This window comes from Carcharhinus amblyrhynchos, chromosome 24 (assembly GCF_965287045.1).
Source record: "Carcharhinus amblyrhynchos chromosome 24, sCarAmb.v2.hapA, whole genome shotgun sequence".
NCBI lineage: Eukaryota > Metazoa > Chordata > Chondrichthyes > Carcharhiniformes > Carcharhinidae > Carcharhinus > Carcharhinus amblyrhynchos.
In genome coordinates this window covers 7,042,170-7,056,901 of record NC_137347.1, presented here as the reverse complement: position 1 = coordinate 7,056,901, position 14,732 = coordinate 7,042,170, and the positions used below count along the sequence as shown (strand labels likewise).

The following is a 14,732-nucleotide window of genomic DNA, read 5'->3' as shown; positions in this document are numbered from 1 at the left end:
GGTGCTGGTGACTCACTTTGAACCACTGCAGTCCATGTGGTGTAGGTACACCCACAGTGCTGTTAGGGAGAGAGTTGCAGGATTTCGTCCAACAGTCCAAGGATGTGTAGGTTAGTTGGATTCTAAAACATATATTTTTAGCCAAACTGCCAGCCAGCTCCCCCATTTCTTTCACTTCCGCATCCATTGCTTAGAATCAGAGAATCACACACCAAAGGACAACATTTGACTGAGTACGCAGACTCTTTAAAGATCTATCCAAATGGCCCCAATCCCTTAATTATTATTATTATCTATTCCAATCCTCTCTCTGTTTCTACACTTTCCAGGAAATTTTTCCTTCAAATAGTTTCCCCTTTGAAAGTTTTTATTGAAATATAATAACTTCAAAGGTGACTCATTGTGGCTTCAAGTTATAAAGGGTTTATTACCAACAGTATTTATACACATGCACAGGATAAGAGTCTGACAGAACCATCACACACATTTATCCACCCTCCTCCCGGGCTCCAACTGAGGTTCCTCCCTGACCCCTGGCTCCCGATCGGCTGGCTTCCCGCACGGCTTCTGCATAGGGTCTCGCCCAATCACATGGCCCTAGGTGACTGGCCCATTAAACAGGCCACACTGCCACATGAACCCTTTCAGAGTGTGCTTTCCAGATCACCGCAACACAGTCTGTTATACTTTCTGGTTCCTATCAGTTAGGAATAATTGCCCCTTGGGTGGGATTTTACCGATTCGTTTGTCCCGAACCACAAAATCCCGCCCAAGGATTATGGACCTTTTCATGGTCCGTCCCTCTCCTGCTCCAATTCCCGTGGCAGGCGGGAAGGTAAAATTGTCTCAAAATGCTGGAGCCTCATGGAGTACTTCTTGCTGCTTTCTATCTGGTGTGTGGACTGGTAGACATTGATGCATTGTTACTCATAAGAAATAGGAGCAGGAGTAGGCCATCTAGCCCTTCGAGCCTGCCCCGCCATTCAATAAGATCATGGCTGATCTGAAGTGCATCAGTTCCACTTTCCCGCTTTCTCCCCATAACCCTTAATCCCCCTGTCTATCAGAAACCTATCTACTCGTGACTTAAACATATTCAGCAAGGTAGCCTCCACCACATCAACGGGCAGAGAATTCCTGAGACTCACCACCCTTTGAGTGAAGAAGTTCCTCCTCAACTCCGTTCTAAACTGCACCCCCCCTTATTTTGAGGCTGTGCCCTCTAGTCCTGCTTCTACTCAGCACTTCACTGCAATGCAACATTGAAAACAGCATGCTGTGATTTATAGCCCCATAGTCAGCAGTTTGCGAATCCTATGACCCTGAGTGCAAACTTCCTCTTTATTAGCCCTCTGGCTCCTTTGTTTAATTATTTTATATTAATGTTTCTGTTCACTGAACGTCAGGACAATGGAATCAGTTTGCTCTTATTTACTCTATTGAAACCATTCATGATTTTGATCATGTTTATTAAATCTCCTCTTAACTTTCTCCAGTCATTCCACATAACTGAAATTCCTCATCCCTGCTCCCGCTCTGGTAAATATCCCCTACACCTTCCCTGAGATCCTGACATCGCTCCTAAGCTGTGGCACCCAAATTGGAGACGCAACTTCAGCTGCGGCCTAACCAGTGTTCTGAAACGTTTTAACCTATCATCTTGGCTTTAGTACTCTATCCTTCTGTTTATAAAGCTAAGGACCCCAGAAGCTTTTTTTTAAAAAGCAGCCTTGTCAACTTGTGTTATCATCTTCACAGATCTCTGTGCGTTCACGCCAAGTGTCTCTGTACCTGCACCCCCTTTTAAAACTGACCCACTTCTATCTACCTTCCTGTCTTTAGAATTATTTGGCCGTCACTTTATGTCGATAGCTCAGTATCAGGTAGATGTGTGTTTTCCATGCAAACGGATGAAATTGGAGCAGAAATCAGCCATTTGGCCCCTCGAGCCTGCTCCAGCATGCTATACAATCATGGCTGATCTACTTGTGCTTTGCATTCCACATTCCCATCGACTCCCAATTACCCTGACACCCTTGCGAATAAGAATCTATCCATCTCCACCATAAAAATATTCACTGACCCTGCCTCCATCACCTTCTGATGCAGAGAGTTCCAAACCCTCCTGAGAGAAAAGAAAATTGCCCTCATCTCTGACCTAAAAGGGTGGCCCCTAATTTTAAACCAGTGCCCCCACTAGTTCTGGACTCGCCCGCAAGAGGAAACCATTTTTTTTTTGCTGGTGGTGTAGTTTTTGGAGTTTCCCTGCCAGCGTCTGCTGATGGACTCGATAACTCGAGGGGAGAACAACCATCACGAATGGAAACTTTCACATCTTTTACAACTGCAGGGCAGAAGTGTTTAAACTCGTGACCTGTTGTCGTCTGAAATCTGAGCTGTCAAAAGCGGCTTTGTGCTTGCAGACCTATCCGCTCCCGTGATTGCTGCTCATTGATTTATCTGCCTCCGTGATTAAATTGATTCTGCGCATGTCGGGGTGGTGCCTCTTCTCCGTGGAGTTCAATAGCTCAACTTCAAACTTGAAAAATCACGAGCTCGTCTGTGTCCGATATGTCCCACCGTGGTTAGAGGCTGGAGTTGTGTTTGGCTTTTTATTTCAATGTGTTACGATAGTAAGGAAGAAGGTATCAATTGTGTCTCGATGTATATCCCAGCATTAATGCATTCCTGTGGCAGAGGGAGAAATATTTCTGAGACTTCTAGAGACTTGAGTACAAAATCCACAGTGTCCCTCGAGTGCAGCACCGAGGGAGTGCTACACTGTCAGAGATACCTTCTTTCACGTTAGACCATAAGCCCAGGTTCCATCGTGTCTCTCCAGTAAAAGAGTCCCTTCACTATTTCAAAAGGAGCAGGGGAGTTCTACTCAGGTTGTCCTGGTCAATATTTATTCTTCAGCCAGGACCTAAGAAGACAGATTGCCTGGTGATTACCACACTGCCACCTTGTCACATTTCCTGGTATCTCTCTCTTTGGTGATCTGGGTCGCAATTCTGGTATTCCTGGCATCTGCCACTCGATGGCACGGTATTCTGGGATTGACCAGGTACGCCAAGCCATCTGGTGTCCCCCCTGAAGACTGGGAAAGGTGGGGTTCATGATATGGGGATCTCCCAGCGTGTCAATGGCCACACTCATTCGTACACCTACATGGAGGTAGACAACAATCTCACTCCTAAAATACCAATCGGGATCTCTTAAAGTTTATAACCCAGGGTACTGGGGCCATGGCCTAACTCACGATTCTTCTGGTGAGTGTCCTGCACAGTTACCAGAGGAGAGAATCTGGGCTGTAATGGCCCACTTTATTAAACATTCATCATCGCCAAAGCTCATACACATAGAATGACCCCACGGGCAAAATATTAGTAGCTTCTGGGAACCCAGAAAATCAGATAGCAGCAGGAAAAAAAAGAGAATGATAAAAGTTGGAGAATCGCTGAATCTCTGTTTACAAAATGATAATGATCTCCGGATAAAGTGCGTCTCTCTGAGCCATGATGTGATGATGCAAGTCCCAGATGGAAAGAGCCAAACTAAGTGAAACTGACTCTTGTCGATTTCTGCTGTGACATTCAAGGGAAAATCGCACACAGGAACCCTCTGGGAGTGGTGTTGGAATGCGCCCAAAGGAGAACAGATTTAGAATTGACCTTTCACCAAATGAATTATTTTTGGGGCCTTTCCTGCAATGCTATTGGAGACAATGAAATGAAAGGGTATGGAAGAACCAACTCTGGTTTTAAACTGGAACAGCCAAATGGAGAAGAGAGGCTTCTCAGAAATAATCCGGAGAGTGGAAATCCAATGATATAGAAAGTTTTATGACTACAGGCTAATGATTTAGTAGGAATCATAGAATCCCTACAGTGCAATAGGAGGCCATTCAGCCCGTTGAGCCTGCACTGACAACAGCCCCACCCAGGCCCTATCCCACAGTCTCATGCATTTACCCCGATAGTCCCCCTGACACTAAGGGGTAATTCAGCATGGCCAATCCGCCTAATCTACACATCTTTGGACTTTGGAAGGAAAAAGGAACACCTGGTGGAAACCCCTGCAAACAAGAGGAGGACATGCAAACTCCATACAGACATCCAAGTCTGGAACTGAATCTGGGTCGCTGGCACATTAGCACAAATAGTTTTGCCAAAATCGGAAACAAAAGGATTTTGCATAGTTTCAAGGCATTGTACTGAACAGTACGGAGTGTGCATTGCATGTGAGAGATCTTATAACCACTCTAATTGTTCCCCAATGGTCTATAATTTCTTCTCAATGTGCCAATATATTTCCGTCATTTAGCACTTAATCATGTCAAGCCCGCAATCTCTAATAACCAGAAGAAGGATAGCAACGTCCTCTCCAAAGCTCCATACAATTGTCCACCAACCCAAAAGATCCCCCTCGGCACCTTGAGGTTATGGCACAGCTACGCAGAAAAATGTAAAGGGCTTGCCCACTTGAGGTGCCACGTGGAGACACTGGTCAACGCTGTAGCTTTCCAATGGGAACACCATCGCCGCTGCCAGGGTCCCCCCCCCCCAGTTTGGAAATACATTGGTGTTCCTTCATTGTCGCTGGGTCAAAATCCTGCAACACGCTATCAGCACTGTGGCTGTACCTACACCACATGGACTGCAGTGATTCATCATCACGTTTTGAAGGGTAGTTTCGGGTGGGCAATAAATATTGGCCTTGCCAGCAATAGCCACAATCCTTTGAATGAATAAAAAATTCAAATGTTATCAAATTTTTAAATGTCTGGGTATCCGATATCTTGTGCAGTGATGTGCGTGTGTACACTATCTGATTCTATGTACACCATCTGATTACTTGTATAGTGTCTGATTACTTGCTCAATGTCAAATCTTCCTGTTCTGTACCTAACCACTTTTATATCTCTTCCTTCCTTCGTTCCAAGTACGTGTTATCTCCTTTTCCACTTCTCCATTTTGTAAGCTGTGTGTCGAGGAGTTTAAAGTTTATTTACTAATGTCATAAGTAAGCTTACATTAACACTGCAATGAAGTTATTGTGAAAAATCCCCAAGCCGCCACACTTAGGCACCTGTTTGGGTACACTGAGGAATAATTTAGCACGGCCAATGCACCTAACCAGCACGTCATTCAGACTGTGGGAGGAAACGGGAGCAAACAGAGGAAACCCACACGGAGATGGGGAGAATGTGCAGACACCACACAGACAGTGACCCAAGCTGGAATTGAACCAGGGTCCCTGTCACTGTGAGGCAGCAGCGCCAACCACTGTGCCATTGCTGCAGCATGACACCATTCATTACACTTGCCCCTCCACCCTTCAGCTCAAAAGAAGCGCTGCCCCCACCACCCCCCCACCCCTCCCACCTCCCCCCCACCCCCCCACCTCCCCCCCACCCCATCCCCCACCACCTACCCCCCCCCCCCCCCCCCCCCCCGCCGCAAGTGACAGAAAGTGAGAGTTGATAATGTGCAATGATGGAGATGGCAGGCACAATCTTACCGGCTGTTCATACCCTGCGGCCGCTGTAAGTGAGGACGGAGAATTTGGTGCTCAGCCAAGTCTCCGTTCACTGCAGTAGAACCACTGCAAGAATGAATGACTATGAGACCCCCCGGGAAGTGAGTGAATTGGAGTGGTTGAATACAACCTCAGATCAGATCACAAAAATAAATGGAGAGGGAATGAAAGATTAGATTAAGAGAATGACAGATTAGAAAGGCAAAGTAAGGGAAGAAATGTATAAAAATTAAAAATTGAACACGTTTAAGATCTCCAACTATTCATAACTTGAGAATCCACACCTGCAATAGTTAATTTTTCAGTGCCAGAGAGGTTAATCCGTAGTAATTAACATAGCATGTTGTTAAAAGGTACTTGCACTTATTGCCAGCCTTAAATATCAGCTGCAAACTTAATTCATATCTATCATGCGATTACAACAACTTCAAGGTATTCAATGCATGTTAGCAATAAGGCAGTACAGCTCTGTCAGGAACTTTGGATATTTAAAATTAAGTTAATTTACTAGTCACAAGTAATGCTTACATTAACGTTGCAGTGAAGTTACTGTGAAATTCCCTTAGTTGCCACATTGCAGCGCCTGTTCGGGTAGACTGAGGGGGAATTTAGCATGGCCAATCCACCTAACCAGCATGCCTTTCAGACTGTGGGAGGAAACGGGAGCACCCGGAGAAAAACCACGCGGACACTCAGAAAATGTGCAGACTCTGCATAGACAGTGACCCAAGCCAGGAATCGAAACCTGGTCCCTGGCGCTGTGAGGCAGCAGTGCTAACCACTGTACCGCTCCTACTTATTAATCACAAGTAAGGCTTACATTAACACATCAATGAAGTTACTGAGAAATTAAACCTTGCATTCTCCCTCAGCTGAAGATGCTGCACTATTTCTGCATCAAGAACAGCGTGCAGCATTAGCCTCACTCTGACAGAAGAGCTCAACATTGAAGGGCTGGATCTGAAGCATTTTCCTCTCTTTTCAGATGCTGCCTGACTTCAGTTAATGCTGTCTTTCCTGATTTTGCTTTTAAATACTGTTAAAGCTTCCAGCACTCAGGGCCACCCCCTCACCCGCTCTGATTCCTGTGGCAGGCGGGATGATAAAATTCACCCCTCAGTCTCAATCTGGGGTGGCACAGTGGTTAGCGTCGCTACCTCAAAGCGCATGGGACCTGGGTTCAATTCCAGCCTCAGGTCACTGTGTGTGTGGAGTTTGCATGTTCTCCCCGTGTCTGTGCAGGTTTCCTCCGGGTGCTCCAATTTCCTCCCACAGTCCAAAGATGTGCAGGGTAGATTGATTGGCCATGCTAAATTGCCCCTAGCATCAGGGGATTAGCAGGGGAAATGTGTAGGGTTACAGGAATAGGGATTATGATCGATGCAGACTCAATGGGCTGAATGGCCTTTTTCTGCACTGTAGCAATTCTATGATTCTACCCTTGTCCACTGCAGCACCATTGTGGCTTAATTCCATTCTCTACCGCCAGTACCAGTCTAAGTGAGACAGTCAACTTGCTGCCATATAGGGCACTTCTTCAGGGCACTGTGGAGTTGCGCCCACCAGGGAGTAACTTGAACCTCCCCAAGCAAGGCCACAAGAAAGGAAACCTAATCCCATCAGTTTCACTTCAGTTTAAACACAGATCACGAGGGTTGGAGTCAGGATATATCATACCCAAACAATAATTTGTACCAATATTCAACTAAGCGCCACTTGGGAAAACTGCACAAATGTTTGCCTTGTATAAGTGAGAATATTTCTCCCAGAAGGTTGTGAGTCTTTGAAACTCTCTTCCCCAGTGATGGTGGAGCAGAGGCTTTGAATATTTTTAAAGCGGAGGCAGACAGATTTTTGTTAAGCGTGGGGCTGAAAGGTAATCGGAGGAATGAGATTACAATCAGACCATCCATGATCTTATTGAATGGTGGAGCAGGCTCGAGGGGCAAACTGGCCTACCTAGTCCTGCTCCTAGTTCATAATGAGCTGAAATCAATTGTTCACCTAGGGCTGCAGTTATTAACAGCAGTGCACAATGTGACTCTCGAAAAGCATTTTCCTGCTTTCCCTGTGACGTTTTGTAATCTCCTCCCTCCAAATAGCTCTAAAGTTGGGTTTAAATAAGATATAATTACACTCAGTACACCAGGGCTTAGACCTGGGGAGAGTATGAACTAAGCCACACTGTGAGCTGCACATCAGCACAGGGGGGCGATACACCAACCCCTTTGGCAAGTATTTCCTGCTGCCTTAATGCTAAACAGACCTCCTCTTCTCCCAATCCCCAGCCAAAGGGCTTCTGGCTGCTGTCAACTGGTTCCCCGGCTCTGCAGACACTATAAGCAGCGAGAGGAGAAGGCAGCAAGCAAGGGAGAGGCTCGGGGGTGGGGGGGAAACTACTGCTGCTACTGCTAACCTGGTGAGTGACTGATTGCCCTTTCTTTTTTTTGGGGGGGGTGGTTTCTTCCCCCCAACCCCCACACATCCCCTTCTCCTCCAGGTCATGTGGAGTCAGCATTCCTTCCTCATCCCCCCACCTCCTCTCCACACTTCCTCCCTCTCCCTCTCCCCTCCCACCGGTCTGTACTATTAGCTGATGTGTGTCTGGGAACATCTGGAAGGAAGTCGGTCCACCTTCAATTTGCAAACTACTCGCTGGGAGAGAGAGAGAGAGGTTCTTGCAGACAGTCTGTGATTACAGGGACACTTTGCTTTACTGTTAAGACAGTTTGAGCATCAGAGCCTCACTGAGACTGAGCAGAGGGCTCGCCCCCCTGAATCCGAGGAGGGTCACGGAGCTGCAGGCTGGGCTGTTGGATTTTTGTTTAAGGTCTGTATAAACTGGGAGATATTTTTGACTTTCCGGTCCGATTTTTTTTGTACTCGCTGAGAGAGAGTATCCGAGACCCGGAGCAAACTCCAACCAGAGCTAATTTACTATCAACAAAATAATCTCAATTCAACAGAACCGGACCGGTGTTAAAGGAATGAATAGAGTCTAATTATCAGTGTGTGAGCATTGGAACTGCTCTCGTTTACTTTGCTGAGTTACCCTTTCTCGTGAGTCTGTGGGGACACCTGATCCTAAATATTGTTCAGGTTTATTTTTAAATAAGTGAGAGCTTTCACATGGAACTGAGAGGATTCCCAGTGAAACAAATGACTGACACGGGGGGTGGGGGAGGTGGGAGCTAGGAGCTGGAAACTGGGCTGGAGGGGTCTGAGATACTGATGTTGGGACAAAGGGGGGTTCTGAAAACTGACACTGGGATGGGGGGGTCTGGACACTGACACAAGAGGGGGGGAAGTCTGAGAAACTGGCACAGGGCCAGGAGGTGTCTGAGAAACTGAGACTGAGACAAGGGAGGGGGGTTCTGGGAACTGATGCTGGGATGGGGGGTCTGGAAACTGACACTGGGATTGGGGGGGGGGGGTTGGTTTCTGAGAAACTGACACTGGGAAGGTGGTGTCTGGAAACTGACATAAGGAGGGGGGTCTGGAAACTGATGCTGGGATGGGGAGGGGGTCTGGAAACTGATGCTGGGATGGGGAGGGGGGGTCCTGGAAACTGATGCTGGGATGGGGAGGGGGTCTGGAAACTGATGCTGGGATGGGGGGATCTGAGAAAATGGATTGAAATGGATACAATTTTGAGTGAACATGGATTCTACAGAGTGAGAAAAGGTGGGGGGGGGGGGGGTGCGGATTTTAACTCTGGTGTAAATGAATGGGTTTTGAGTGAGTTAAAATCTCACCCTTTCTCATTTGTTATTTAAATGTTGTTACTCCAGATCTCTGCACAATCTAAACAGAGCTGGCTCACTTATACCGTCGGACTGAAGGAAAAGAGGGTCGTTGCTGTGGACGGAAAGTTGCAGGATTTCGGGAAGGGGTAAGAGGAACTATCAGTGCAAAGATTACTCCGTGGATTTGTTGCAGCGGTGAACTTTACTGCGAGTTCAACACAGTAAAATGAATCACTTGCATGTTGCAATTGTCTGTTTGCAAAAGCGTCTCAGTTTCCAGTAACTATCCTGTATTAATCAGTACAATGTGATATAAGGCACCACAGTAGGGAAAAGCAGCGGTGATTATCCAGATTGACAGAAGCAGCCTCCTTGCCAGTTTGACAGCTATGGTGCAAAACTTATTCATCCATTCAGCACACTGGGGAGAGAGAGTCTCTGTCTAATGGGGTAAATTCACCCCCTGAATAGAAACCGGTTTCCAGAGAGACAAACTCTAATGCAACCTGTTAGCGGGACACGTTAATTATTCTTTTGTTGACTGGCCTTTTTAATTCTGCTATTCGGGCAATTGATCTTAGTGTGCTACCTTTCTCCAGTGCCCCCCCCCTCGACCCCAGTCAATGCACCAGCATCCCCTTCCCCTGTTCCCTACACTAGTATTGGATTCTGCTGTACATCGCATTATATAATTTGCCCTCATTTAACAGCACTGAAACCAGAAAGTCTAACAAAGGTCTTCATGTGTTTATGTTGCTATTGGTTCTGAAATAATCCAGCATTGACACTGAAGAGTATCTACGACGGTTGGAAAGATCATGCATTTGTAAAAAAAAACAGCTTTTAAAGGTAAAGTTTATTTGTTAGTCACAATTAAGGCTCACATTAACAATGCAATGAAGTTACTGTGAAATTCCCCTAGTTGCAAACTCTGGTATCTATTCGGGTCAATGCACCTAACCCGCACATTTTTGGACTGTGGGAGGAAACCCACGCAGACACAGGGAGAACGTGCAAACTCCACACAGACAGACAGTGACCCGAGCTGAGAATTGAACCCAGGTCCCTGATGCTGTGAGGCAGTAACCACTGTGCCACCGTGCCGTCCCTAATGGGTAGTTGCTGTCATACATATTGGTCTGTACGTATAACAGGGATTGTAGTAGAACTGATGCACTCAGATGAATTTGTGACTGATCTATCAGTGATAAACTCACTAAGCTTATTTTCAAGAGTTTTAAATATTTAATTTCTTACCTTCATAATTCATCAGTGCAGGGAAGCAGGAGAGCAAGTGAGCCACGGGCTGCCAGAGCCGAGCTGGATTCAAATATCTGAATGATTGCACTGCTTCAAAGATTCCCAAACAATGAACTTAAGATGTTTAACAGGGTAGCTCCTTTGAGAGAGTAGACTGTGAATTCATCAGACGCATCCTTCCGTTTTCATTTCTGCCGAGAAATACAGTTTGATTCACTGCCTTGGATCTCCTTGAAGTTTAAGTGATCTGTGTGAATGCCAGGCTTCATTATAGACAGACCCAAAGTTGGGCAATGCTAGCTTGGCACAGCCAGCCTGGGACCCTGGCACTGAATAGGTTTCAGTCATGACTCAGTGGGTAGCTTCTAAGTCAGAAGATTGTGGGTTCAGGTTCAGGTCCCGGTCTTGGCCACACAATTCAGGATGACATTTCAGTGCAGTGCTGAGGGAGGGCTACACTGTTGGAGGTGTTGGTTGGCATTTTACAGTCCCGCCTGCCATGGGAATCGGAGCGGGCGAAGATCAGACCTTGGAAAGGTCCATTAACCTTGAACAGGATTTTAGATATCAGGATGAGTGAGGCCAGAAAATCCTGCAAGTTATCTTTCCGGTGAGACATTGTTAAACCAAGGTACACTTTCTCTCTTGTGTTGCTCTGAAAGATCCCACAGCACTATTGTAAGAATCAGGATCGTTCCTCTGGCTCCCAGTCCTCAACTAACATTACTAAAAATAAAACTTTTTAAAAATTTGTGTGACATGGGCATTGCTGGCTGGCCAGCATTTATTGCCCATCCCGAGTTGCCCTTGAGAAAGTGGTGGTGAGCTGCCTCCTTGAATCGCTGCAGTTCAAGTGCTGTGGATTGACCCACAATACCTATTGTCATGATCTCATTGCTATTCGTGAGAATTTGCTGTGTGAAAATTGGCTGCCACATTTCTATATTACAGCTGGATTAAAGTTCAAAAATCTGGCAGCAAAGTGGTTAGCACTGCTGCCTCACATTCACCAGAGAGCTGGGTTCTGTGCTGGTCTCGGGTGACTGGAGGGGAGGCAGTGGTGTAACTATCGCTGGACTAGCAATCCAGAGACCTAGAGTAACGCTCTAGGTCCCAAGCTCGGATCCCACCATGACAGATGGTGAAATTTGAATTCAATACAAATCTGGAATTAAAAGTCTAATGATGACCCTGCAACATAAGAACATAACATAAGAACATAAGAAATAGGAGCAGGAGTAGGCCATCCAGCCCTTCGAGCCTGCCCCGCCATTCAATAAGATCATGGCTGATCTGTCGTGTCTCAGTTCCACATTCCCGCCCTCTCCCCATAACCCTTAATCCCCTCGCTTATCAAAAACCCATCAACCCGCGTCTTAAAAATATTCAGCGAGGCAGCCTCCACCACCTCAACGGGCAGAGAATTCCAGAGATTCACCACCCTTTGAGTGAAGAAGTTCCTCCTCAACTCTGTTCTAAACCGCCCCCCCTTTATCTTGAGGCTGTGCCCACTAGTCCTACTGTCCTTTCTGAGCGGGAAGAGCCTCTCCACCTCTATCCTATCCATCCCATTCATCATCTTATATGTCTCAATGAGATCTCCCCTCATTCTTCTAAACTCTAACGAGTACAAGCCTAGTTTATTCAGCCTCTTCTCATAGCTCAACCCCCTCAACTCCGGTATCAGCCTAGTAAACCTCCTCTGCACTCCCTCCAAGGCCAAAATATCCTTGCGTAAGTACGGCACCCAAAACTGCACACAGTACTCCAGCTGCGGCCTCACCAATGCCCTATACAGCTGCAGCAAGACCTCCCTACTTTTATATTCAATCCCCCTCGATATGAAGGCCAGCATCCCATTCGCCTTCCTGACCACCTGCTGCACCTGCAGGCTGGGTTTTTGCGACTCATGCACAAGGACCCCGAGGTCCCTCTGCACCGTCGCCTGCTGCAGTTTTTCGCCCCGTAAGTAATAATCCTTCCTACCATTATTCCTGCCAAAGTGGACCACCTCGCACTTGCCAACATTAAATTCCATTTGCCATTTCCTGGCCCATTCGCCCAGCCTATCTAGATCCTTCTGCAGACTCTCCACACCCTCCGCCATTGTCAATTGTCAGAAAATCCCATCTGGTTCACCAATGCCCTTTAGGGAAGGAAATCAGCCACCCTTACCCGATCTGGCCTTTGTATAACTCAAGACCCACAGCAAGGTGATTGACTCTTAAATGCCTTTGGGGATGGACAATAAATGCTGGCCCAGCCAGTGGCGCCCACATCCGTGAACAAGTAAAAGAATAATGTGGAGTTTGCACGATCTCCCCGTGTCTGCGTGGGTTTCCTCTGTGTGCCCTGGTAATCTAGGTCTCTGGATTACTAGTCCAGTGATAGTTACATCACCTATATCATTGCCTCCCTTCCAGTCACCCGAGACCAGCACAGAACCCAGCTCTCTGGTGAATGTGAGGCAGCAGTGCTAGCCACTTTGCTGCCAGATTTTTGAACTTTAATCCAGCTGTAATATAGAAATGTGGCAGCCAATTTTCACACAGCAAATTCTCACGAATAACAATGAGATCATGATAATAGGTATTGTAGGTCAATCCTTCCACACTCCAAATATGTGAGGCCCAGGTTAGTTGAACATACTAAATTGCCTCTTAGTGCTGGAGGTTGGCAGCGGGGTTATGGGGATAGGGCCATAGTGGGATTGTTGTTAGTACACGCTCAATGGGCCGAATGGTCTCCTTCCGCACTGTAGGGATTCTATGATAAGCACTTTGAACCGTTCTGAGGCTGTAAAAGACACTTATTATTTCTTTCTCAACAGTAACATACTGCCAATGGTGTTCAGTTACTGAGCTGTCACGAGCCACCAATATGTAGCCTGGAGCCACCTTTACTCGTTGCCAGAAAGCACTGGCTCCTCTTTTGACTCAGTATTTACATAAATAATTTAGACTGTGGGATCAGAAGGATAATAGCAGATTTATGAGGCCTGTGTGGTTAATATTGAGAGATGATGCTGCGTACAATTAATGAAGCTATTAATAAACTTGCAGAATGGATGTGTAAATAGTGAAAAGTTTGAATATAGGGATGAGATTGTTGGAGGAATAACAGGACAATATTCTGCTTAGAAAATATGTCTAATTGGGGCAGTGGTTCAAAGATATTCACAGGTCAAAAGAAGCGATACAAGTTTGTGGTGCCATATTCAATAGAAATAAAGCGGTGGTTCATTTCTAGATGACTAGAAAGGAAAAAAAAGTTACCTTTTAAATAAAAGCAAAATCCTATAGATGCTGAAATCTGAAACAAAAGCAGAAAATGCTGGAGAATCTCAGCAGGTCTGACAGCACCGCTGAGATTTTCCAGCATTTAAAGTTATTTAGAACTTAGTTTTAGATCACACTTAGAGTACTGTGCAGAAGATATTATAAAGGGTATAGGAGCACTGGACACAGTGTAATTGAGATTTACAAGGATAATGACAGAATTGGGGGTGTGTGGCATTGGGAATGAATGAATAAGTGTGGGTTCTTTTCTATAGAAAAGGGAAGATTGATGGAAGTAAGCAAATTATTGCGGGTGTCATTGGGATCATGAAAGGGTTTGATGGGGGAAGACATGGACCCCCCCCCGCCCCCCACCATTCCACTGCACACAGACACACAGAGACAACGACAAAGACATGCTGGCTAGGTGCATTGGCCATGCTAAATTCTCCCTTGGTGCATCTGAATAGGTGCTGGAGTATGGCGACTAGGGGATTTTCACAGTAATTTCATTGCAGTGTTAACGTAAGCCTACTTGTGACACTATTAGAAGTACCAGCATTAAGTTTGTGTTGCTGTGGATACCATCTCTAATTCAGTGTCGCTGGTCAGTTCTATAACTCGATCCGATGTTATGTTCCACAGTTAATTCACAATGCGCAATATCTATTGACATGATGGTCTAGGAGGTCTAACAATGTTAGACCTCTTAGTCAGTCTAACACACTTAACATACAAATTGAATAGAAACATGTCACACATGTCCTCATTTGTGCTTTCAGTGGGTGGATTGTCAACTTTAGGTGAGGCCAAAATGAAACATTAAGTGGTTTAATCTGGCAGTAAGTGAACATAAAGAGCATTGGTTAATAATTTTGCAGCATGATACAAAATCTGGGTCACCTTG

At 46.0% G+C, this 14,732-nt stretch overlaps 1 long non-coding RNA gene across 4 annotated transcripts in view; it reads left to right on the top strand.

Moving 5' to 3' along the window:
* Positions 1-14,732, top strand: part of LOC145357957 (uncharacterized) — a 62,098-nt gene that overhangs the window by 14,838 nt on the left and 32,528 nt on the right. For 2 of the 4 annotated variants that reach the window (XR_013889399.1, XR_013889397.1), the window contains exon 2: positions 9,333-9,433. This is a non-coding gene — a long non-coding RNA (uncharacterized LOC145357957). Of the gene's footprint in view, positions 1-7,696; positions 7,961-8,128; positions 8,372-9,332; positions 9,434-14,732 lie in introns of those variants that run through there. The other 2 variants (XR_013889398.1, XR_013889396.1) reach the window with 2 other exon arrangements.